This window comes from Peromyscus maniculatus, chromosome 6, assembly GCF_049852395.1.
Source record: "Peromyscus maniculatus bairdii isolate BWxNUB_F1_BW_parent chromosome 6, HU_Pman_BW_mat_3.1, whole genome shotgun sequence".
Taxonomy (NCBI): domain Eukaryota; kingdom Metazoa; phylum Chordata; class Mammalia; order Rodentia; family Cricetidae; genus Peromyscus; species Peromyscus maniculatus.
The window spans coordinates 126,670,296-126,697,829 of NC_134857.1; the positions used below are offsets into that span (position 1 = coordinate 126,670,296).

The window sequence follows — 27,534 nt, forward strand, 5'->3', positions numbered from 1 at the left end:
GAGTCACCATGCTTGGCTGTATCCTTGAACACATGGATTTCTGGCTAGCTCTGCCTCCCAAGTGCTGGGATTAAAGGCGTGTGCTACCACTATCTATCCTCTATGTTTAATATTGTGGCTGTTCTGTCTTTGACCCCAGATAAGTTTATTAGGGTGCACAATATTTCGGGGAACACAATACCACCATAATATTCTTAAGTTTGAAAATGTGTGTGTGTGTGTGTGGTGTGTGCATGTTCACATGCATGGGCACATGTGTGTGAGTAGGCATGCAAGAATGTGTTCATGTGTGGATGGAGGCCCAAAGTTGACACACATGTTTTACTTGATCACATTCCATTTTATCTGATTATGAGGAGGGGTATGTCCTTGACCCCAGAGCTGCCAATTCCAGCCAGTCTTGGTGGCCAGCTGGCCTGCAGATCCCTTGTCTCTGCCCCCTGGGTCCTGGGATTACAGGTGGCTTCCATGCCTTCCAAACTGTTATGTGGGTCATCAGCTTTGCACAACAAAGCAAGTGCTTTACCCACTGAGCCCTCTGGGCAGCACAAGGGTTTTCATACTGTAGTTATAATAGCAGACTTTTAAAACCTTCATGCGACCACGTAAACACATGAAATTTCTCTAGAAATCATCAGTCTGCATTTTAAAAATTTTAGAATTAATTTTCTTTCCTTTTTTTTAAAGATTTATTTATTTATTATGTATACAGAAGAGGGTGCCAGATCTCATTACAGATGGTTGTGAGCCACCATGTGGTTACTGGGAATTGAACTCAGGACCTCTGGAAGAGCATCCAGTGCTCTTAACCTCTGAGCCATCTCTCCAGACCCTAGAATTAATTTTCTAAATTAGATTACAAAGTAATGAGTTGTGTTATGTTGTTTTCATATACACGTGCCATTATACATGCTTGATTTTTTTCCTTTCCTTCCTCACTGCCCTCCCTGTCTCTGTCTCCTCATACTGGTCCCTCCAGACGTCATTCCTCTGCTTTCCTGTCACAGGTATTCCATCATATTCTCTCTTTTCCTTTCCTCCCCTTGCCCCGAGAATTTTCCTCTCCTCTCTGGGTGTTCATTATACTTCATGCCCAGCACTTGTACATATGTATAAAGATAAGTCTAGATTCTATACAAGTGCTATCTGTCTTCCCAGGTCTGGCTTATTTTACTTAACATTGTGAACCTCATAATTTTATTCCTTTTTACTGGTTGAATAAAATTCCATTGTGTATACTGCATTTTCCTTATCCACTCCTCTATTTAATAGTTTCTTGACTGTTACAGAAAATAAAATGGCTACCACAATGTCAGTCAACTGGAAAAAAAATTAAAAAGATAAAGGCTTGTGATATGAAAGATGACATTTAAAATGTAATTATAATTAAATTTAAATAATCTGCTCACAGAAACCAGCACACACAAACCATCACACTAGTATAACCTAATGTAATTCATAAATCCAAGTAATTTTGCCTTTTGAAGAATATGTATCTGAATAAAAGTAGAGGGTGTTCAATGACATACATTTTGGGAGAACATTTTTTTTTTCTCTTTTTAGGATCCAGACAGCAAAGTTTTTGTCCTGGTGTGAGCTCTAGTGGGACTTTTATTTGACTATCTGAAAATCTACACTGTATGCTTACACATCCCGGATATATGGGAAAGTATCCTTGCTATGTTATGTAATTCAATGATGGTCACAATGCTAAAGAAACAGGCCAATGTAAAACACAGAGAAAAAGAAAATGTCTTTGCTTCTTTTTGATGACTTAATATGAACACTCTGGCCATACATTTAGTGCTTTCTATACTATCGTTTAATGTTCAATAGACCTGTATTTGAAGCCCCTCTGCATCAGCTTTCTCATCTTTGATTGTGGGATGCCACCAGTGCCCACCTCATGAGGCTACAGGATGAATGCATAGCACTTGAACAGTATTATCCCCACTAGCGTTATGATTATTAGTGGATGGTGATGTGCATCTTTGGATCTAGTTTAGTATTGACATCAGTTTCCCAGCTGCAATTGGTAGTGTAGCCTTGATTTGCAACAGAAAATTTGCGGATTTAAGCTAAAGAGTGATTTGTAAATTATCCAAACAAGGTCTTCACTAAATGTAACTAGGTGCCTGTTCTTTTGTTATACAACCTCTCACCTGCCCACCAGAATGGAAGTCTAAAGCAGAATCAGGAAACAAACAAGGACAGGCAGGAAAAACGTGCATGCTTAGGAAACTGCCACTTGTGTCCCAGATCTCAATATGGTAAAATTGAGTCTTTGGTTACCCAGGTGCCCATCCAGCAGCTTTTGAACTTGAGCAACAGACTTCATATGCACAACCTTATCATAAATCACAATGTCTAATTACAGACGGTGATAGAAATATTAGCTCATTAGTCAGTAAAAGTTAAAACAACGACAAAAAAAAAGTGCAGGAGCTGGGGCGATGGCTCAGTCAGCAAAGTGCTGACCTTGAAAGCAGAGAACTTGAGTTCATCCCTCAAAGCCCACATTAAAAACCAAGAAAGCTGAGCACAAGGGTACACAGTTACAGAAAAGCAGAGGCAGGCAGGTCCTGGGGGCTTGTTAGATAGCCAGCCATAGCTACTCGGCAAGTGCCAGACCAGTGAGAAACCTTGTCTCAAAGAAAGGACAGATGGCATCTTGAGGACCTTAGTCAAGGTTGTCCTCTGGCCTCCACATGCATCCCCACACACATGAACACACACACAGACACACACATACACACACACACACACACACACACACACACACACACACGGTAAAGTTTCTGTGACCAAGCTACAGCTAGATGCACAAAAAACAGGTTGTTAGTTTTATTTAGTATATCAAAATACTTGAGCGTGACTATTTTCAGGGATAAGAAAAGCAGTAGGTTTGTTTTGGTTGTTGTTTAGCTCACACTTCTGTGGATCCAGGACATGGGGTTGGAATCATAGACAGATCACAGTAGCAGGATCCTGTGTGGGACAGAACAACCCCATGGCCAGACAGGAAACCAGAGAATGACTCATAGGTCAAGATGATTCTTATAATAACTCCATCTTATGGGAAGAAGTTAGGATCTCATAGGAATTAATCCTTCCTGACTATAGCACCACAATTAATGTAATGACTTTCAACTGTGTCCTATCCTTTAGAAGAGGTCCCATCATCTCCCATCACTGACACTAAGGATCAAAACCAGCATTTGAGCCCTAGGGGAACATTTTCAATTCCTTCCCTATCCACAGCTCATCTTAGTCTCCTAGCTGCTTAGATGCCCCTGTAGGCAGGTGTATTCTGGTCTGCAAGACATTGAGGTCTCCCCAGCTCTTCTCTCTCCCCTCTTCATGGTGAACTTTCATCCTTGACAGTCTACTCTTTCTTGCTCTTCCCAGCCCCAGGGATCTAAAACATATCTTTAAGCCTGTCACATATAAAATACAACATGATATCACACATGACACTTACACAGCACAGTATGAACAAGTGTGGGGAAAAATCTGATCTATTCCATGATTAGTGTTATGGGATCCTGTCTGGTGTGACAAAGTGGTTGAGATGACCATGGTGCCAAGTCCAGGATCTAAAATGATTGGAAGTCAGGGACAGTTATGGTAATTTCTATACATTAGTGCCTTCAACAGGAGCAGAAGTAGGTATAGGGAATCTTTAAAGCTTTTAAAATTTTGGCTATTTTGTTAATTTTCTGTGGCATTTGGCTTTTTTGGGTTGGATTTTTTTTCACTATGTTTTAGAAAGTCACAAAGTTAGACACAGTGGAGCAAAGTTAACACATGGTGATACATCTGTGGAGCATGGAGTGGTGGGTGTGGGGTAGGTAATAAAAAAGCAATCCACCATGTTGTCTAAGCTGTGACTGACATGATTCCAGCCTTTTGTAATTTCGTCCTTTTATTCACCCAAAAATGTTTATTTGGTATTTATTATAGGCAAAGCCCCATTACTCATAGTATGATAGGCAAATAGGTACAGCATAAAGACTGCTTATAAATTATTTTGTTTCATCTCTTAGTTTTATTCTGGGATATTTGCATATGTAGAATGCTAATCTACTTAGGTTTGGCAGTGAACAACAAAAAAAAATGTAGAAAATAGCTCTATGGAACCCTGTTTCACTAAAATTGCAAACTTATCATGTGTATTACTGAACGATGCTTTAAGAAATTTAATGTAATTCTGTGCCTTTGGAAGAGAATGACTTTGTAGAGCATAAAACAGTTTCCACTTGTGGTATAAATAGATGAGTTCCAGTGATTACTGCATGTGTCCTGAGAATATTGTGGCATCTTTAGTCTTGGCAGTGACTTAAAGGGTAAGGTCAAAGGCTGTGGAGAATTACATCTCATAGGATTATTTATTGTGAGTCAATTTTTCATTCCCTGTGCTTCTAAGAAAGCTACCATTTTTGGAATGTGAGAGTGAACCCAAAGGTTAGCAAGTTTAGTATGCTGTTTACTTGGTGATGGGATGGTTTTCTCAAGAAACTGGCCTTTTAGTAAAATGCATTTTGTCTGGGATACTTGAGTCCTGGAATATGATGACCCACACTGGCTTCACTTCTGCAACGAGGCAAGAGACTCAAGGAGTAGGGGGAAGAGGTTTAGAAACCAGAGCGAGCTGACCACAGAAAAACTTGGGATAATAGTTTCTAGCTTTGTATCCTGGCGGAAGGTGTTTTATATTTTGAAAGTATTAGTTTCTCTACTTTTTTTTTACACCCATGGACTAATGCTGCCTTCAGCCCTGGCCTAAGAAGCTTCTATTTGCCATGGACGGTAGTTATTACAGAGAATCAAAACTGATCAGAGTGTTGAGAATAAATGACTGTTGAGTGTTCACACTACACAGGGACATCTATACCATTCTCTCTGAGGCTCAGGGAGCATCATGGAAGATGGTGTGAAAAGAATATAAGCATGGAAGGCTATTGAATAGTGCTACAAAATGCTTTGCTGACATGTCATGGCCTTTGCACTCATGCATTCACAGCAGCTGGTGTTTCCTACAGAAGACCTGCAAAAGATGGGACTTTGAGTAGAGCAGAAGCTCATGGGGGCCCAGTCTTCCCTGAGGAACTACTGGCAGTTCATGGATACAGAGAGAGTCTGTTGTTTTCTTCAGTGGTCTAGCCATTGATATGTTATATAAGCCCTTGTAAATAATTCCTTCCACATGCTCATGCAAGCGACCGTAATTGATCTCAGTAGAACACAATAAAAAAGACATGAAAACAGGAAGGATATTTGTTCGAAAGAAGAAAAGATTCAGCAGCAGGAGGAGAGGGGTTGTGTTAGGGCAATATAGCGAAAATGACCAAAATTCATTATATACACATATGAAATTGTCAAATAATATTTTAAAGGCATCAGTTTTCCAATATATTAGATGGTTACACTTGAAAATACTTTATTCATGTAATATGCTTGCTGAGAATTCAACATTCAGTTCTGTAAAAGTTATTATTAACTTTTGAAAACACTACAATAATCTAATAGACTTGTAGCCTCTTTAAGGGATTTTAGTTGAATTTCTTTAAATAAAAAAACAGAGTTGAATTTGATACACTGAGTTGTTATCATTAACACATTGCCTCACTATAATTATCAACTGGATATTTTAGTCTTATTCCTAATTAGACTTGCAAATTACAATTAGGAGAGGAAGGTGCCAGTCACCAGGAATGACAACCAGAAAGCCTTAAGCTGTGTTCCTCACAGTGTGGAGAATGAGAGTCTGAATAACAATGGCCATGTTCCTTCTTAAATTATATCTTCCTTGTTTGGAGGCTATTCCAAATATCACACTTTGCACAAGAAGCTAATATATTTGTAGCCTGCAAACTCCATCATAAAACTACAGAGCCCAAATCAGTAGTCTCTCCTCCCCTCCCCCTCTCTGTGTATGTGTGTGTGTGTGTGTGTGTGTGTGTGTGTGTGTTCATGTGTGCATGTGTTCATGTGTGTGCGTATTTGTGTGTATGGAGGTCAGGGTTCATCCTCTGGTGTTGTTCCTCAGGTACTGGCTACCTTGGCTTTTGAGACAGGGTCTTTCACTGACTAGGAACCTATCAAATTGGTGAGTTTCCCTAGCAAGCAAGATTCAAAGGTCCACTTTTTTCTCACAGCTCTGTGCTTACGAGTGCCTTCCACTGTGCCTGGCTTTTTAATATGGGTTTTCAATATGAAACTAAGTCTTCAAGCATGTTAGCAACTGAACCACCTTTCCAGTTTTCAGTTTTATTTTTCAATCTGCTTTGCTGTGGCTTACGAAAAAGAGATGACTTTGTGGATCCTGAGCTAGATAAACCAGTTAATCCTTAGACCAGTCACTCAGTTCCTTATGGAGTTCTGGAGAGTGGCCAGGGGTGATGCTGTTAAAATTGTGTTTCCTCACACTTCAAAGGCTAGGGTGTAAAAATGGAGACGCAGAGACGGCAAATGGTGATGTTTGCCTCCGAGGCTCCTTGAGTTCCACTTAGCCTAAGCCTGAGTTGTTTCAGGGAGGGGCCTGGGGCTGGGAAAGACTTGCTTAGCTCACATGCTTGATAGGCACACTGCATCCTTCTCTGCTTGAGAGTCCGGGAAAGCAAAGTCTCTGCCAGCCAGGCTCCTGGTGATGCCAGTGCTGCTGCTGATGATGATAAAAGCTTGACCTTGAAATGGACCCAGCTGAATCTAGAAAAACAAATGAGCAGAGATAACTCCCAAGTCAAACAACATGACTTGCTCATCTTTGTCATGGAAGTCCTAAATATTGCCACTTTGTTTCTCACTCAGTTTCCGGTACAACAGCCCTCTTAGTACTTGCTTGATTCCCCACCTTCCTAAGATTTGAACCCAGGATCTGGGCCATTAGACAGTGTTAGAAGAAGATATCAAGGTAGGCCTGGGGTGTGCCTCAGTAGTCGATTACAAAGACCTGAGCATAAAAAAATAGAAAAATAAGATAACGATATGCTCAAATAACTTGTGTAACTGAAATTTTCCTGGTCCTGCCCGGCTCCCATGACCCTGTGGCCACTTGGCCCCAAGTAAACACACAGAGGCTTATATTAATAAAACTGCTCAGCCACTAGCTCAGGCTATTGACTAGCTCTTACACTTAAATTAGCCCATAATTCTTATTTATGTTTAGCCACATGGCTTGGTACCTTTTCTCAGTTCTGCCTTCACATCTTGCTTCCTCTGTGTCTGGCTGGCAACTCATTACCCAGCCTTCTCGTTCCCAGAATTCTCTTCTCTGCTTATCCCACCTGTACTATACTTCCTGCCTGGCTATTGGCCAATCAGTGTTTTATTTATCAACCAAATCAGAGCAACACACATTCACAGCATACAGAACAACATTCCCATCATTTTTCTTTCTAATAAAAATAAAAAAGAATAAAAAACCTTATAACTAATATAAGAAAAACTATATACAATAAGTACAATAACTATATACAATATATACAAGCAATAAATACCTCAACAATGTCTAGTCCATTTGCATTTGACAAACTCAGAGAAAATATTCCATTATCTATCCTATTTTGGTAAGTCCAAAATGTACCAGAATTACTTTCTATCCTAACATATTACTAACAGAGAACTATCTTATAATGTCTTTTAATTTTATAACAAGGAACACTTTAACTATAACTATCTAATCTTCAACTAACTGTAACTATCTAATCTTCAACTAACTATAACTATCTCATCTTCAACTTCCTCAGAGACCCAAAAAGGAAACAATATTACCTAGTAAAACAGGAAGTGCAAGCAAGCGGTTTCCAAAAAAAATGTGAGTTAACAGAAACATCCAGCAACCTGGACGGTCACCCAAGGTTTCTCTGTAACATTGGGGCATCATCTTCAGCCTACAGGCTTAGTGTATCTGACAGACTCATTTGTGAAGTAGGATGTACACAAGGCCTACAGTTGGACCTCTCATTCTGTGAGAGTAGTCCATGTACCAGATAAACCTGAATTCCACTAGTGTCCTGTCATAATTCAGTATTTTAAATTCTGGAAATTGTTGGTGTTTTTGGAATTTAGCTGTTCATTCTTCTCGGCTTGTGGGTGGCTTCATCTCAGCATCCCGTTCTTCTCCGCATCCCATTCTTCTCAGCTTGTGAGTGGCTTCATCTCTTTTATTAAATGCCAGTCTATCATTGAGAGGTTAGACTCTGTCAGCCTAATTACTCTTTCAAGAATAAGTGTTTCAGATACTGTTCCACTGCCCACCAGAAGCCATTGGTCCACTGCCTGTTCATCTACCTTTGAAGAAAGGATCACTGTACCTTTTCCAGATTGCAAAGGCCACTTCAGCGATGGTGCCATATTGTCCTGGCCTCAGAGGATATCTGTTGCTAAAGTCACAACCACACTTGTCTTGGAAGAATCGGTAGTCCTTTGTTTCGCATCCTGTTTGTCCATTTTGTCCTATTTGTCAGCAGTCGATGTGAGGGCATTGTGTTGCTAACTTTTGCCACAATGGAAGTTAACTTCATATGCAGTTTCTTCAATGCCCATATCTTCTCTGAAGTAGATTGGTGCTGCCAGGAGCTGCCATGTCTCATAGTCATAAAAAAGGAAAAAATTCTAAGTTATTAAAACATTTTAAATGTCATATTCTGTAGATCTCGGAAGGGTTTGAAGATTACCTACCTAATTGAATTATATCTGTGTATACCTAGAAAACTTAACAGGACTATAAATTTGACTATCATAAAAGACTAATTATTAATCAATATTTTTTAATTATCCATTACAATCTAAATGAGTTACATAAATATAACACCTCAAACAAGAGTAGAAATATATATGCAGTATAACAAAATTAAGTTTAAATTTGTATCAATAAACTAAAATCCATGGCAATGTAAAATGTTTCTAAACAAGTTGTTGCTCCTTAAAACTAGGTTCATTAATCTACCCTTTCATCCTATCATATCTATACTATCCCCTTTTCTGCTTTAGAAAGAGATTGCATTTATAATCAACCTGCTTAAATAAAAATATTGGTTTTTCCTCTGTCCCACACCAGAGGGCTCTTCTGATATGGGACAGAAGAATCTCTCAACTTTTTATTTTTTTTTTATTTTTATTTATTTTTTTTTTTAGCAATATACTTGGGTTTAGAGAAGGAGTGAGCCAAGTCCATCTCCAATGCCAGCTTGGTATATTTGGGAATTTGGGTTTAGCTTCTCATAATACTTCCTGCTGGATGGGGGTACTATATTTTTATGGGGACACAAAGAAAAATTTAGGATTATGGAGTAGTCCGTGAGGGTGTATTGTCTGAGCCAGTTGCCTTGAAACTGTTCTGGATGTTGGATCATCTGGATTATGGTGTCATTGGAGACCTTTCAGAAGGTCTTGGCTGGTCAAACCTGATGTATCTTAATCTGGAACAAATCCATAGCCTCTTGCTTTCTGTGGAAATAAAAACAGAGCCTCCTTTCCAAAGCAACATATCTTTAGATCCAATTTTGAAGTCAAGGTACCTTTTAAAAATAAATATTGGTTTAACTGAGCAGCCTTTACAATCAAATGTCTTTCTTCAGTTAAAAATCCCAAAGACAACACAATCCAGATTCTCTGTGTGATATCCATCTTTATGTGGCTTATTTTTATATTAATTTTACTTTCTCTTTAAAGACTTTATTTTTTAAAACTTTCTATTTCTTTATATAACTGCATATATTTCTTTTTCTCTCTCTTCCAAGACTACGTACATTTTTGCACACATTGTAAACTATTCCATCTGAATCTGTCTTATTGTGAACCTATTGCTTTAAACTGCAATGACTAGTACTGAAGCAGAAGCCTTGGCTGCTGGCTCCGCCCCACTTAGCTTCCCAACATGGTGGGACTAAGTTTACTCCAAGCTCTAGGGGAATCATGATCACTGCCAACTCTGGGAAGCAGTGGGTCTATGCCTCCTAGCAGCGTGCAGCCCCAAAACTCTTTTTTTTTTTTTTACTAGCAAAATCAATATCCACCATGCAGCGTAGTGCGTAGCTTGGAGACACCTCTGTGTAATGTAGTGAAGGTCAAGCCCGCTCGCCACAAACCTACCATAGAGTAGCTCAAGCCCGCATGTTGCGGTGTATCTGCTGCCCGCATGAGACATGAAGCAGGAACCTGTTTTTGGCTCCATTTAGAATTGTTTATTAAATATTCTCAGGTTTCAGGTGGAAACTCAAGCCTTTGGGTGCCATTTATAGCTGAAGTTTTGCTGGTCCTGCCCAGCTCCCATGGCCCTGTGGCCACTTGGCCCCAAATAAACACACAGAGGCTTATATTGATTAAAACTGCTCAGCCATTAGCTCAGGCTATTGACTAGCTCTTACACTTAAATTAGCCCATAATTCTTATTTATGTTTAGCCACATGGCTTGGTACCTTTTCTCAGTTCTGCCTTCACATCTTGCTTCCTCTGTGTCTGGCTGGCAACTCATTACCCAGCCTTCCTGTTCCCAGAATTCTCTTCTCTGCTTATCCCACCTGTACTTTACTTCCTGCCTGGCTATTGGCCAATCAGTGTTTTATTTATCAACCAAATCAGAGCAACACACATTCACAGCATACAGAAAACTTGTCTTCTGGAGGAATGTCATAGTTATTGAATCAAGCTGTGCCTGACTTTTTCACCCTTATGATGGGTTAGTTTTATTCAGGAGATCCCTCAGTCTCTCGTTCAGATATGTTCTTGGCGGGCATTGGTCTTTTAGACAAGTCCTAACTAACTAGTTGTCAAACTACTAAAAGTAGTCCATATCCTGGACTGATCCAGGTATCCTAGATTAATTGTCATTTATGGAACCCTTTTATAACATAAAACTATGTGTTGGAACATGCAGTGACAATTACCGCAGACAGCTTGGCTCTGTGCAGGCACCAGAGTGGATAGATGACTCAAATTTGATGTCTACTTTCCCAACACCAACATTTTAGCATCAGGTAAAAACTCTAGAACCATAATCCAAATCCCAGGAAAATGTGGGAAGATGTTAACTGATTGAGATTAAATCATTGTTTGACAGAAGGAGAAATTCAAATAAAAGCCAACGTTTGTTACAGAAAACAATCCTGTGTAAGGGAGACTGAGTATATATTCTGGTACAAACACAGCCCTTGTTCCCTATATCCTTATCTCTTTGTATTTACCTTGAAAGAGTCTTGTGACTGTTGGCCTTTATGGGTGGCTGGGTGGAAATGTGTCTCCACCTCAGGTGAAGAACATCATTAGAGAATTAGTTAGAACTAAAAGCAGCAGACATTGGGACTGTTGGGTGGTTGGAGATCGTGGGTTTGTGGACAGAAGACAATGTTGGCTCTGATCTCATTGTCCTCTCAAGGCCAAGAAAGAACTATGCAGGAAGCTAATCTTCCTGTTTCCAAGGATGTGAGAGTACGTGGAGATCTGTGAGCAAGGGAGTTTCCTTCAGGACCTACAATGGGATCTGGAGGCCACTGCTTGAACCAGAGGCCTCTGCTCTTAGAGAAAGCTTCATCTTTTACTGTTTGTGGGACTCCCTTGAGTATGGAAAAAGACAAGTGTGCTGGCTAGGGTATTTTTTGTTTGTTTGTTTGTTTTGTTTTTGTCAAATTGATACAAGCTAGAGTCATCTGAAAGGACAAAACATCAATTGAGAAAATGCTTCCATAAGATCTACCTGTGGGTTTTCTTTTAATGAATGATTGATGTGGGAGAGCACAGCCCACTGTTGGAAGTACTATCCCTAGGCAGATGATCCTAGATTTTTATAACAAAGCAGGTTGAATAAGTCAAGAAGAGTAATCCAATAATTAGAGTTCCTCTATGTTCTTTGCTTCAGGTCCTGCCTCTAGATTTCTGCTTTGGCTTCCACTGATGATACTTGTGATCTGAGAGTAATTGAAATAAACCTTTTCCTCCTCAAGTTGCTTTTGGTCATGGTATTTTATCACAGCGACAGAAACCCTAAGACACATAAATAAGCTGATATAGGAAAAATGGCCCATCTACCAGCTCAGAAAACAGCCATTAGAACCAACCATTAGTACCACTATAGTGCTGCTGAGGGAGACAGAGAATATAAATAATTAAGAACAGCATCAATGCGTCTTCCTGGAAATAGAAACATGGTTGCTCAAGTCCAATTTCAGGAAAATAATTAAGGAAGAAAGTCTACACTGAAATATAGACATGTGTTCCAAAATACATATCTAATAAATATGTAAAAGCATAAGAAAAAAACAGTCATCTAAGAAGACAGAAGTCTACTGTCTTGCCTGGAACTCCTTACACAGAGCAGGCAGCTCTCTGGGGACTCTTTTTGGGACAGTCTTCCTATTAGTGAAAGATCCTCATAATAACCAGCTTAACTCACAACACCATAACACCAGGACATTGGTAATTAGATTTTGACATATGAATTTAGGGGGAGATATAAGCATTCATGTCATAGAAGAGTTCCATAGAGAACATTTTTTTTTCTTCAAGAGGGCATGTAAATACATGGATAAACACATTTCATATCTCAATAAAGTATTTTTTTATTTAAGAATTTTTCTACTCATTCTACATAACTACAGATCCCCCTCCCATCCCTCTTCCTGCTCCCCTTCAGCTCTCCCCCCACCCCTGCCCACCTTTCATCCCCTCCTCCAAAAGGATAAGGCTTCCCATGGGAAACAGCAAAACCTGGTACTTTCAGCTGAGGCAGGACCAAGCCCCTCCCCCTGCATCAAGGGTGAGCAAGGTGTCCCACCATAGGTAATGGGCTCCCTAAAGCCAGCTCATACACCAGGGATTGATCCTGATCCCACTGCCAGGGGCTCCTCAAATAGACCAAGCTACACAACTGTCTTCTGTAGGCAGAGGGCCTAGTCTGGTTCTGCTGTGGAATGTGCAGGTTCCACAACTGTTGGTCTAAGGTTTGTGAGTTCCTTAAAGTATTTATAAAAATTACACATCTATCAAAAAGAAACCCTTAACATATTACAACTTTTACAAATTATAGTGTCATCCTACTCCAACTAAAAATTAAGAACGTTCAATGAGGTAAGAAAAGAAAACTTAAAAAGACATAGTAATCCAGAGATGTTGGGAAATCGAATACTTCTAAAACAATGGAGTACGACAAAAACCACAGAGCAGAAAACAGTTTTTCTTATGAAAAATTTATAATACCACCACACACACGAGAAGCAAAAAGCTGAGTTAGATCAATTATTATAGAAGAGCCTGGAGAGGTGGTTAATCATCCGCTGTTGAGGAAGCCTGCAGCCAGATGAATTCAGTGCTGAATTCCCAACTTACTAAAATTGATAATTCTAGTATTATTTAAGTTATTGTAGGTGCTGGAAATGGGAGCGGTCCTTGGGTAATTTCATGAAGTCAGAACATAACAGTGCAGCCTGAGAAAGCAACAACAGCAATTGAAAAGGCAGATCTGTTTTATTCCCAGTGTGGATGCCAAACCCACGAGGAACACATCAGAGATGGTGACAGAGGAATTGTTGCTGCACACCGAAGCCGGAAGAGGGCTTTAACAAAAAAAGGAAGTGCGATTGAGTTCCAAGAAGTCTGGTTACATATTGATTACCAGCCATTATCAATGAGGGAAAGAGAGTTTGACAAAGGACAGGTGATCGATCAGTGTGAAGGGAAATGCATACAGTCAGGGAAGGCCCACTAGTAATGCTCTATGTACGAAAAAACTAAACCTTTACCCCAAACCAGAAATCACACAACACTGGCATTTCTAGTCGCAAGTGAGACAAAGGGATAGGTAACATAAGGAGATAAAGTTGCCAATTCTGAATATATGCCTCCTTTCTTTGAAAGGTCTCGTGAGGCTTTCATAATCAAACAAAACATTTTGTTGCATTGCATAAAATCAAGATAAACTGCAGAGAACACTGGCCCTTGCCAATCCAGGAAATAGCGCTTAGTGATATGGGAAGAACATTTGATTCAGAAAATAGATGCTGTATGTAGCATTATTAGGTGAATTTGGTAAGAAAGGTACAGGACATTGCGTATGAAAACTATAAAAAAAAACCTATCATCTTCTTGGTTAGAAAGGAGATTCTTATAAACATGTAAATTCTCCAGAAAGTATACACAAATATAATGCAGTTTAAAATATTATTTTCCTTTTACATAAAGCACCATATGATAGGGTTGGTGAGATGACTCAGTGGGTAAAAGCACTTGCTACAACCCTGCTGACCTGAGTTTGATACCTAGGATCATGTGCTGGAAGGAGAGAACCACTCCTTTAAGTTGCTCTCTGACCCCCACATAGATGCTGTGACGTGCTCACGTAAATAAGTACAATAAAAAATGTTGAAAAGAACACTGAAGCCATTCTGAACAGAATAGGTACATTTTTATACAATGACTGGGGGATTTTATATATACTAGGTTTAAAATAACTCTTTCTTGTTCCCTGCTCAGTAAATGGTGGGGGTAAAGAATTAAGTCCAAAAGACTGGAGAGAGGGGCTGAGGAGGGAGGGAAGGAAGACAGAGAGATAGGGGAGGAAGAGGAGGAGAGGGAGAGAGAGAGAGAGAGAGAGAGAGAGAGAGAGAGAGAGAGAGAGAGAGAGAGAGAGAGAGAGAGAGAGAGGAGACACACACAGAGGCAGACAGACACACACACATACACACACACACACACACACACACACACACAGAGTGATTCTCCATTGTCTTTGTTCTGCACAGTCTGGTCAAGCTGTTTGTGTACTAGAATCACCCATGGAGTGTCATTAAATAAATTTCAGATTTTGACCTGCATCCTTGAAACAAATTGCAGCAAACTTTTAGGAATCACTGGCTAGATGTATGCTTCAGTGATCACTCGTTTCAGATTCTGCGAACAGAAAGTGTTTCATCTAAACCTCATGTGTGAGAAATGACTCATTTTCTTTGAGAAATTAGCAGTGGAAATAGATGTAAAACTAAGTATGGCTGGGCATATTGGTGTAAACATATATCACCAGCACTTGGTAGGCTGTCGGTATTTACAGCAAGACTGTGTCAAGAAACCAAAAACAAATACCTAAATATGAAGTAATTTCCTACCGTAGACAGGCATGCAACCCACGACCTGCTTTCCACGTGCAGTGCTCTTCAAGGGGATGTGGAGGGTGGCACCATGCCTTGGCTCAGACCTGAAACCAGCTTTGCTCCTTCTAGGTTTGACATTTTCACTTGTGGTTTCTCCCCCTATATGATGGAAGAGGCAGTAATATCCACCTCAGATACACAAGTCATTCAGTAAGTGCTAGCTAAAGGCAAATTAAGAGAAGCTACACATCCTTTGCAAGAGTATTTGGGATTATGTTAATGTCATTCCTGCCTAAGCTGACATATATTAGAAACCCAATGAATATGACCTAATCAACCTTTAACACTGTGCAGCTTACCACAGTTTAATTTTGTCAAAGGCATAAAGTTCTGTCTTTCATCTTTTTCAGTATCATTTCAAGGCAATACTTTTTAATGTTCCCGGGTCATGCTTGTTTGTGAACATAATGAATTTGCCTTAATAACCAGCATGCAAGTAAAGTTTCAACGCCGTCATGGGCAATAACACTCCTCCTAAGCCAGGCTTCATTCACCACAGAAAATCTTTTCTCTCTCTGTCTCGTCCTTTGTCATGAAGCTCAGAGAAGTAGTTCATAGATCTAGAACCTCACAGAGTCACTTGGAGAAATGATTTCTTACTTTGTTCTGCATGGGCTTGAAAACTTTCAAGAGACTGAAGGAGAGCAGAGGGTCCAGGCTTGGTGACATTCTGCCTGTTCACTTTGACAGCTTTCCAGGGTAACCATCATAAAAATTTTCCTTTCTTTATTCAGAACCATAATGGCCACAGATGCCTCCGGACCATCAAGTCCATATCATATGACTGACATATCTCTTCTTTCTATATCTCTCTATTTCTACCACTAGCCATCTCTTTAATTCTTGTCTATCCCTATTGATGCCACCTTTAAAAGGGAAACAATTGTGTGTGGAGAGAGCTGTACACATCTGAGGCTGACGCTATGTGCCCTGTGTGAAAGCTGTTGGCTTCTCTTGGGACATGGTAATCCAGGTTCCCCAGCAACCCAACTCTAGGGATACTTGTTGTGTTGGTGAAAATTAACATCAGTTTACACTGTCACAATAGCACACTACAAGGAAGCCAGTGACTTCTCTTCCTGATTCCTGTAAGTGCTGTCTTGAGCTTTGAAGTTGGTAGTGACCCTGCTTTTATTTTTATTTTTTCTTTAAATTATGGTAAGACATATGAGAAACCACTATAGTAGTTTTATTTGCAAACTCTTTATACTTGAGATTGGAAGAATGGTGACTTAAAGTTTAAGTATAGGCATACCATAAATAATAGTGTAAGGCTAGCCAACTAAAAGGCAGTGGGAATGATACCTCATTCTCACAGAATGCTCCACTAAGCTTCTGATCCTGATGCCCAAGCTACTTCTGCATAAAGCCCATCTTTTCCTTTCTGGTCTCCTTTTCTACCTCAGGGTGATGTCCATCTTCGATACCTAAATATCCCTTCTCCACCATGAAACTCGGTGTTCACCAAGGTCAAAGTCACATCCATGTCCTGGTTAACTATGATAATAGGGCTTATAGTGTGTCTTTCCCCAGAGGGCAGATGTCAAGTGTCTGCTCTGCCACTCATGAAACTAAACGTTAGGCCAGCTCAGCGGACTTGAGTCCAGCCTGCCTGGTGTAATAACCAGGAGCATTTCAACTGATGTCAACAGCAGGGGTAGGGCAGGAGGAGAAGGCTAGGCTAGAAAATACATTCATTGGAATGTTGATTGCAAACGCTCAATTGATGTTGGCTATTCAAGGGGACACTTACTTAAATTTAAAAGACACCACTTTAATCTAGAAATAATAACTTTAAGTTTTGAAATTTCATTTTATTTGGGGTACACTGAGCATTCCACCTTAGTCACATTTTATAGATAACTGCCAATTTCCTTCTAGATGGAGAGTCCGACAGTTGTCTGGTTTTAACCATAGTCTTCAGGGAACATGTGTGAGTCTGGCTAGGACAGAGGCAGGAATTAGGAAAGTCAAGGAAATTTCATGTTTATGAACTTTTCTCAGTCCTGTGATGTTTATTTCACGTGAGGTCACGATTATTTCACAGTTACTAAGGCAGTAAAATTTAAAATCATGAATAAGAAACTGCAACTATCCTTGACTTTCTTCTGGAATATTCCACCGATCTGTTCAAAGGGTCTATATCTTCAATCTACCTTTCCCAATGTCTTGTTGAGCATTTGTTAGCACTTCCTAACCTCCTTAGACATACAAACTGCAGGGAGGGCGCTCACTTGATCTTCCTGTCAAACTTTCAAGTTCGCGTTTGGTACCCTTTTATTCTTAGGTAAACAACGATGCTTAGATAAAAGATCAGAAGAGCCTCTTTCTGAGATCCAAAGAACTCCTCTGTTTGTGGTAAGCTGGCACGGAGACCTGGTGGTCCGGGCTGCAAGGTGAAGAAGGAGGTGGCCCAGATAGGTGTCAAGCCAGGCTCCTTCGCATCCCCTTAGGGGGATGCCACCCTGGAGCTAGCGTTGCTAGGTCCTCTGTTAGCAGCGTTCTGAAAGCTCCCTGAGCGGGACCAAGGATAAGGTGGGGTGAGGGGTGCCCCGAAAAGCCCAGCTCATCCTTCTGCACACCTGCAGGAGAAGCTGCTGGTCTGGGCGGTCCCCAGCTCTCCGGAAACTCAGCGGGCGGAGGTCGCTCCTCCTCTTGGGTCCCTCACGCCCATCGCTGGCCCTGGCGGGGTCCTGGTGCTTGAGCCTTCCTGCACGACGCGCACCCCTGGGCGCAGCGGGCGAATGGTCTGGCCCGTTGGTAGCCGACACCCCTTGGGCACGACAGCTGCTCCAGCTGCTCCTGGTCGGGTTGAGCTTCTGAGCTCTGAGCCGTGGCTGCCCCGGGCGGTGGGCGAGCTGAGGGGATCTCAGGGCCACCCGCAAGGGACCGACGGGGAGCTGCCAGCCGTGGGTAGGGAGTGTGGGCCACCAAGGGACCAGTCACTGGAGCCACCCGGCGAGGTGCCGAAGCTGTGAGTACCTGCCCCTGCCCCCGCCCCTCCACACCCCAGGTGGGGCGCTGATTCTTTCCAGTCCCTGTCCCCGAGACGTGCCCCGGTGGAAGCTGAGAGGAGGGCGGCTGCTGCTGCCAGGCTCGTGATTCAGCACCATTGGCGCTCAGAGGTTCGGGCCGAAGGAGGAGGGGACTGGCCTGGGTCATTTGTGGGGTCCTATCTTAGTTTCCAGACCTGCTCTGGCAAGGTGAAGGGGGCAGTGCTCCTAGTCCGCGCAGGGTTGATTTGTCACGATATTCTGTCCCCACACCCCAGTGTCAACCTCCTTGAGCTGAGCATGTTGTACATTCTTGAAAGTGTGTCAGTGAGATGTCTTTTTCCACACATCTTTTCTCTGTTTCTCATTCCACCATACATCCACTTTATTTGATATCAAAACATTCCCCCAAACTCTGAAAAATTTCTATAGAATTTGTCTTGTATTCAGCACGGGTTCGACTGATTAATATAAAAAGAAAAGATGTTTAGGAATTATGAATAGTACCTTCATATTTTAGGCACTTGGTGTGTGTGTGTGTGTGTGTGTGTCTGTCTGTCTGTCTGTCTGTGTGTGCTAGTGAGTTAAATCATCACATCAAAGCAGAGCCAATTGTGGAAAGTGAGAAACAGAAATCTTAAATTACAATCTCAAGGTCACAGAACAGGAATTTGAATACAGGTTTCCCTCACTCTAAATCCATGGACCATTTACTGTATCAGTATTGGGTTCATGTACGCACTATTAGATGTGAGGTATAATATTAATTTTCATAGGTATTGTCTCAAACACTAGCAACAGCAATCTATAAACTTTCTGCACATTGCCCTGCACACATTTGTGTGATCATGTGAGAAAACATCTATTTCCTTAGCATCTATAGAGTAAAAAGGTGTATTTAAACAACAGTTCATGGGAGAGCTGGGTCCTAACCAGAGATACCCAACATGGTTTTTGGTGGTGATAGATGCTGGATGCTCAAGTCTTAGGCAAATCAATTAGCATCACAATAAGAAATCTGGAAATCATTATTTAATCTTTGGGCAATATCCAAAAGAAGAACAGTTATCTAGTTTAGGGAGTATGAGACTGCATCATGCACAGTAGGGTGACAGATAAACCCAGACTCAGGTAACTATTTGACTTGTCATAACTTTGTAACTAGGCATAGCGAGTGATATTTTATTGGTTTAAAAGCTAGAATATAGAGAAGGTCCAAGATCATCCGGTAAATGGTAGAATATGAGCAAGCATTTACTCTTGAGTGCTGCTTCACTTATTAAAAAAACATGGATATGTTGTAGTAAGATGGAGATGTGAACAGTGGGAAATGGATTTTTTAATTGATGCCCTGCCCTTCAGAGTCAACAATCATATTGACCTTGTATGCTCCTTCTGCAAAAGTAATGGACACTAGGTTTTTCTTTCTCCCCTGGTGGGTCATTTGACTTGCTTTCATTTATGATTTATGGATTTTCTCTTAAGATATGCAACTCTTGTTGATGTCTCGGTGTCAGGTTGCTAATGTACAGATGTTGTTTACTTCTAAATTCGGGCAGAGTATTTGATGGCATACAAGAGCATAGCCATTTAGCCCATCACTTCTAAAGCACTAGGCCATTTGTTTTGGAGAGTTCTTTTTTTGGTTAATGGGGATATTGATAGATTAAAGCCCACTGCCTAAGTGAGGACACAGCATGGAGACACAGATTTATATTTATTATTCAGATAAAACCGCAGGAGAAGCAAGGTCCTGTGTGTGGTCTTAAGTTGACTTCTAGAAGGTCATTTCTTTTGTTACTTATATTCTAAATCTCGCTGAGGCATATTGCAATTCAATCTGTTTGATCCCAAGAAGAACTTCAGAATTGATATGAATGAATAAGCAGAAATAGACTATTAGAGCTCTAAAAGCAGACAATGGAAAGTGCGTGTCCCGGTAGTGATGTCACAGGCAGTATTTTAAAACTTCAGGTTTCATTTAGATAATATCACTGAGGGCATGGATATAATGGCAGCCTGGCTGTAGAACTCTACTTTCTCTCTGCCTCTGTGTGTATTTGACCAATAACTACTGAAAAGCATCTAAATTTCCAACTTCAAGGAACTCCAAGTCTAGCTGAGAGGTATTTACTCACCCAGAAATAACGAACAGAATGACAAAGAATGGGCACAATACCAGCAGGTGATGTAACTTTAGGTGCTATAGCAATACCTGAAGAGAATAGGGAACCATTGGAAGCTGGGTAGTTAAAGGATCAGGGATATCTTCATTCAGAGAAGTGAATTAAGTGACACTGTGAGACTGGGACTGATTTCCATAGCAGGGAAATGGGGTCAGCTGAGATGCACTGGGCTCTGGGCTAGGCAGGACTTTGAATGCCAGATGTGGATCTGTTTCTGATGTGGTAACCACAGAGAACTAGGAGAGACACTTTTAATCAGAGCAAGTTTTTTTTTTCTCATTTTCATCATTTCCTTTGCCTCAGTATCCTTGCAGAAAAATGGAATCCTTTTTGACATGAAAAGAAGTAATTGTCAACTAAATGCAGAAAAAAATTCTATGAAAATAAAGTATTTCCCTTCTAAAAATATTTACCCTCTAAAATTTTATCCATTGTACAATTATGAGAAAATTGGAAAGTATAAAAATATAAATAAATGACATTTTTTACTCTTACCAAGTAAAGACAGCCATTAATGGTGTTAGTCATGTGTGATTATAATCATACTGTATTTTTATCACTATATTTCTTTTTTCTTTTAATCCTCTAATTCTAGTTTTTACCAAATTATAAATGAGTACTAAACATTTTAAATGCCTGCATAACTTTCCATGAGAAAGACATACTAGAATTTCCTAACCATTCCTCATTGTGAGTATATTATTGATAATAATCATGACACCATGATGAACATCTTGATGCATATACTTTTTTATTTTGAAGGTTAATTCTGTAAGCTAGCATCTCTGGGGAAAGAGTATGAACTCTTCATATTAGGCTATTCAACAAATTTTGAATCTCTACTAAATTTTATATGTTCAGTTTAGGACTTTACATGTTGGGTATAGAATATTTGTATATTATTAGAAACTCACAGTCATGTCTGTGGCTCCTCAGATCACACTGTTTTAAATAATTCCACTTTTCATTAGAACAATGAACTAGATCCTAAGAACTCAGAGGAAGATGAGCATTGAGAACTGGAGAAGGAAGGAGATGGGATTCAAGTCAGAGAACAGGTTTGGTGAGAGTGAGGGGAAGTGTCTGGTCAGAGAAGAAGCACTAAGATAGAGGACATTCTGCCCCCAGGGCTGCATCTGTGGACCCAACCTTTGCCTCCACAGCCTTTCCTCCAGCAGAAGCCATATCCCAAGTTAATCTACTTCAAACTTCAGATCCTGTGCTCCTGTGTCAGATCCCCAGGTCTTTAGCTTTGCTACCCTTAGTAATGCCGGGCACAGGTTGGCGCTCTCTCAGATTATCACTTAGAGAATTTGTGACCCCTGCCACACCCCAGTTCTTAGCAGAAGCCCCCAGTAGAATGTACAGGGCGCATGGGAGGCCCATTTGATGGGTTTTGGAGACTGCTGTTTACCCCCTGGTGTGCATTTGCCAGAGATGAGCTTTGAGAAGAGTGGTGGCCAGAAGATGCATAACATAGTGTCACCTCCCACCTCATCTCCTCACCAGAGAAAAAATTCCCTTGTGGAGGAGATTGTACCTCAGTTTCCCTTATAAGACACATAACGTCCCCTCTCTATTAAGAGTAAGGCAGGAACCCCACATTGAATGTCTTACCTGGACTCTTGATTTATTCCCCAAGGTTATGAGTGGGGTTTCTCCTGGGAACCACTTCCAACCTTCTAGCATGGGTCATGAGACTGGGACTCTGCTTAAGTGGTTGGCTTTCAAGTGTCTCTGGGTACTAGTGTAAGGGGAGTCAAGGGATATGGCTGTACTTGAGGACACAATTAGGAGCTCAAGCTCTTTCTAATGAGTCAGTCTTGAAGCAATGAAAACTGAAGCATTGCATTGTAAACCACAAAGAAATTTGACCCTCCTTTCAGGTCCCCACAGATGACTGCAGATGGAAGCTGGGCTTTCAAGGACCTGTTTTAAGCTGAACTTGTCTTATGCTTAGTTGAAACTATTATCCTATTATAATTTCCTTAAATTCTTAGACGTTTGTAAATCCATTTCCGTTTATCTCAGGCATTATTTGTCAAGAGTAAAGTGGGCTTAGCACACACTCTCCCTGGAGTTAAAAGTAGAAAGTTTTAAAAGTTTAACTCTTTGTTCCCCTTTAGCTTTTATTTCTCATTTGACATTTAACCACGTGACTGTCCTTAGGGTATACTATTGGTGACAAAACTCAGGCCATGGGCTCATGTAGGCTCTGAGGAGAGAGGGATAAATTAATTATCTCCCTTTCTCCTCCACCTCTTTTATTTGAAAGCACCTGGTTGGTTGATTTTTCATTAGGTTTTAGAATTCAATGGGCAAGAGCTCACTGGGTCTTCTCTCAGAATGGCCCAAAGATCTCTGGGATTGCTTCCCCCTGCAAAAAAAATCAGTGATATTGTTGATACACCAAACTGTCCGTATTGGCCGCCATTTCTAAATTGCCGTGACACCTGAGAGTCCAAACTTCTGTGTTATTTTTGTCCCTCTGCCTAGCCATGTGAAATGGAACATTATATTTGACAAAGGATTATTTTTGAACATTTCTAGCTCTCTCACCCACTGCTTTGTGAAGTGTGAACTGGTACCACAGCTAATTCGACAAGATGAAAATAGCCTGGCTTCTTTTTAAAATTTATTTTTATCTTAAAAGTTTCTCCCTCCTCCATTAGTCTTTGGGCAGTGAGGCTATCTTTTAAAGTAAGTTGGACATCTGTAGATTTAGAAGGTGAAGAAGGAGCAATCCAGGCAGGATCTTCAGGATCATTCCACAGCTGTAGATCATTCCATGTCTGTAGGTCATTCCATGGCTGTAGGTCATTCCATGGCTGCCTTGTGGATATGCTTATGCACTCTCAGTAAAAGTACTACCATCTCTATTTTATAAGTATAATCCTACTTGAATTGCATGTAGAAGTTGTTTTAATTGGCATAGCCTGACTGTATTTTAAATATGGAATATTGGTAAGAAAAGCAGTGGGTTTGAGTCACTGCATTTCCTAGAATCATCTGAATGTGTAATTTTGTCATAATTGAAAGTCTCCTCTTTCAAAGGACTCATCAGATAAAATATATGGCCATGTGTAACATTTGGAGTGATACCTAGAAAAGGAGAACACAGTCTGCTGCTAACTAATGGCTATGGTATAGTCCTCGGAAAGAATGAGATTGAAACTGATCCCTTTCCTGTTATCAGTTGGTTTAATATTCATGAACCATCTGTGAGCATTTTCATCTAGTTTTATGGTTGATCATATCCAAAAAATAATCCAAGAAATAATCTTGAGTGACATAGTATTTATAATTCTATCATTGGTAGATATTATTTTTTCCATTTTAACAATGTGAAAATGGAACTAAGGAGACACAAAAACAGGCAAACACTATCATCCAGAGTGGGATTAGTAACTGGCTAATAGTTGTCGCTATTAGATGCATATTTTGACACCTGATGCTAGTACTTTTATATGGAATTAAGAGGATGACCTTTGCTGGTTTATTGATAATCTTTTGGTTTTACTGATCTGATTATAGGGAAATATAAGTTCAGGCACCCTCTCCATACATGCATGGGACTGAACTAGGCCCTCTAAATGTGGGTGACAGTTATGTGGCTAGATTTGTTTGGGAAGCCCCTGGCAGTGGAACCAGGACTTATCCTGGGTGCATGAAATGGCTTTTTGGAACACATTCCCTAGGGTGGGATACCTTGCTCAGTCTTGACACAGGGGGAAGGGGCTTGGTTCTGCCTCAACTTAGTATGCCAGACTTCATTGACCACCCCCAAGGGAGGCCTTACTTACCCTCTCTGAGGAGTGAATGGGGGGTGGAATGGGGGGAGGTGGGGAGGCAAGAAAAGGGTAGGGAGGAAGAATTGGGATTGGTATGTAAAATGAAAAAAACTTTTTAAAATAAAAAAATTATCACACACATAACACACATACAAAACATAGTATATAAAAGTTGGCTCTAGGTAAGATATCAGGCCTTTGCTATGAGTCTGGGAAAGTATCCTTACCAATCAGGTATATCCTTACCAATCAGAATACCATAGTATTCTTTTCTCATAGAATTGTATGAAAAAAGCTGTTACTGATGTAATTATTTGGGTGATTTCAAATATCTTGTATGCATATCAGGAGTACATCTTTTTCTGACAATCATTATTTTGTACTGCTGATTTATTTTAATGAAATCATTTAATATAAGAATATATAACAGAAATAAAATCTACCACCTTAACTTTGTGTATATACCCTAGAATGTTTTAGTGTATTCTCATTGTTGTAAGGCAGACCTACAGAACTCTGTCCTCTTTAAATATGAAATCTATGCCCAATCAGCAGCTCATCTTCCTTTCTCCTTGATCCTAGCCACAATTAGCCAACATCCCACTTTCTGTTTCTGTGAATTTAAATATGTTAGATACCTCATGGGTAGAGTCATACGGTGTTTGTATTTTGTAACTGCTTGTCTCAACATAGTACTCTCAAGGTTCATCATGTTATAGTACATGGCAATATTTCCATCCATTTGAAGGCTGAATAACAACACACTGTGTGGATGAATCACATTGTGTTTCTTGGTTAGTTCATTCATGACATTTGTGTTGCTTCTAGTTCATGGCTATAGTGAGCAGTGCTTCTGTGAATATGGGAATCAAATACTCTTCATGGCTGTTTTCACTGTTCTTGAATTGTACTCAAAGCAGGGTGCATGGATTATTTGGTGGTTCTATTTTGCATGCTTTGAAGAGCCTCCATGATGTTTTATACATCAATTTCACTATTTTACCAGCCCATCAGTAGTGCACACATGTTCTTTTTACCCAACCCTTACCAACACCTCCTATTTTGGGGTGTTTGGTGAGGTGGTATCTCACTGTGGTTTTGATCACATTTCTCAGATGACTAGAGATGTTGAAAGTTCATCTTTTCATATGCTTATTATACATTATCTTTGGAGACATGTCTATTAAACTCATCCATTTTTATAATGAGTTATTTGATTGTTTTAAAAAACATTATTTGAATTTTGTTGTTTAGTTGTAGTTTTTATGTATTTTAGCTGTTAATCATGTATCTGGTAGATACTTTGCAGATATGGTCTTCCATTCTGTTGATCAATTTTTTGCTCTGCTTTGGCCTTCTTGTTTTATGTAATCAATTTGTCTATTTTTGCTTTTCTTACTTACTTATATTATTGGTTGTTTTAGCAGTCTAAAAATTTATTGTTGGATTGCTTCAAATTTATGTTCTTTAATTCTTTTCTCCTTATTTCAAAAAAGTCTACAGGATTAATTTTGTAAATTTGCAATAATGACATATGCAGTAATATTTTATAAATTCATCTTAGTCTTAGTCTTGGTTGTCTGAGGACAGATTTAAAGTGGGTTGACATCTTCATTAGATCAGTTCTTCCTAATTAAGAACATGACACGTTTTCCTGGACTTTTAGGTCTTGATGTCTTCCAGCAACATTTACAAGTTTTATGATACAGACATTGCACATGTCTTAAGTACTTACTTTTATTTGGAAAAAAAATATAAATGATACTGAATTTCAGATTTCTGTTTCCATTTCTTTGTTGCCAGTGAGTAAAAATGCAACTGGTCTTGGGTCTCAGTTTGGTTATACCACAGCCTTCCTGAGTTTGTTCTTGGTGATAGAATCTGCAGATCCTCTGATATTTACTTTTTTTTGAAAATAGATTCTTCCCTCATATAGTACATCCTCACTACAGTTTCCCCTCCTTCCACTCTTCCTAGATCCCCTCTACCTCCCCTCTACCTCCCCTCTACCTCCCCTCTACCTCCCCTCTACCTCCCCTCTACCTCCCCTCTACCTCCCCTCTACCTTCCCTCTACCTCCCTTCTACCCTAACTCACTCTCCCTCTGTTTCCTCATCAGAAAAGTACAGGTCACTAAGAGATACCAGCCAGACAGGACAAAAGAAGACACACTATGACAGGGCAAAGGCCCTCATATTGTGCCTGGACAAGGCAACACAATAGAAGAGAAGGAGTCTCAAGAGCAAGAGCAGGCAAACGAGTCAGAGATACACCTGCTCCTACTGTCCAGAGTCTCATTAGGACACCAAGCTAAAAGCCATAGCATATACCAGAGAACCTGGTGCAGACCCTTGCAGGCCCCATGCTTACCTCTTCCGTCTCTGTGAGCCGGCATGAGCCCTGCTTAGTTGATTCAGTGGGTCGTGTTTTTCTGGTGTCCTCCATCCCCTCTGACTCCTACAGTCTATTCCTCTTCTTCTGCAAGGTTCCCAGATTTCCAAGCAGAGGGACCCAATTGATATTTACTTTTAATACTAAACATGATGATGCTGGCTGGAGAAGAGACAGTTTTCTTTCTTCCCAACACGCACATTCTTGTTGCTCTTGCCTTAACACAATGGCTGGAACTTCTAGTATTGTGTTAAATAAAAGTGGCGAGTCAATATCTTTGTCTTATTCCCAGTCTTAAGGACACATTATTCAGTCACTATTGAGTACAATGCTAGTTTTGTGTGTGTGTGTGTGTGTAGTGTTGTCATCCCTCTGTATCTGTGAACCCTTCCATAAATTGAAAATGTTTAAAAATTTGCTTCTGTACTATATATGTGTATATATTTCCTTTTCATTATAATTCCCAGAAAAATAGAGTAACTATTTACATAGCATTTGTGTTGTATTGTTAGTAATTTGGAGAGAGCTGAAAGAATGTGCGGGAAGGTAAGTGTCCATTAAATGCGAATATTGTGCTGTTTTATGTAAGGAATTTGAATACTGATAGATTTTGGTATCCACTGGGGGTCTTGGTTCTTTTGCACATGCTGTTTATGGAAGTCTAGGACATTTTTCTCTGTTCCTAGTACAATGAGACTTTTTACCATGAATGGAGGTAACAGCCATAAGTAGTAACACATGTCTGTGATCCCAGTACTTGGGAAATAGAGGCAGGCTTATGAGCTCAAAGTTACGTAGTGACTTTGAAGCTAATCTGGGCTGCATGGGATCTTGTCTTAAAATATAACAAACAAACAAAAAATCAATTACTAGTTCATATGAATGTGTAATTTTTCTTCCCCATGCTGTTGATATGAAGGCACATTACATTGATTTTTGAATAGTGAATCAACTTTATAGAGATGGAATAAATGTTGATTAGTCACAAGTGTACATGTACACATTATTTTCATTCATACATATGTATATACCA

At 40.1% G+C, this 27,534-nt stretch overlaps 1 protein-coding gene across 2 annotated transcripts in view; it reads left to right on the plus strand.

Annotated features, from left to right (window-relative positions):
• Positions 1–17,656: 17,656 nt before the first annotated feature.
• The window catches only part of Ttll7 (tubulin tyrosine ligase like 7), a 131,131-nt gene continuing 121,253 nt past the window's right edge, over positions 17,657–27,534 (plus strand). The window contains exon 1 of one of the 2 annotated variants that reach the window (XM_006984719.4): positions 17,657–18,114. The gene's annotated coding sequence lies outside the window, so the exon portion shown is untranslated. The remainder of the gene's footprint in view (positions 18,115–27,534) is intronic. The other variant, XM_076575173.1, reaches the window with a different exon arrangement.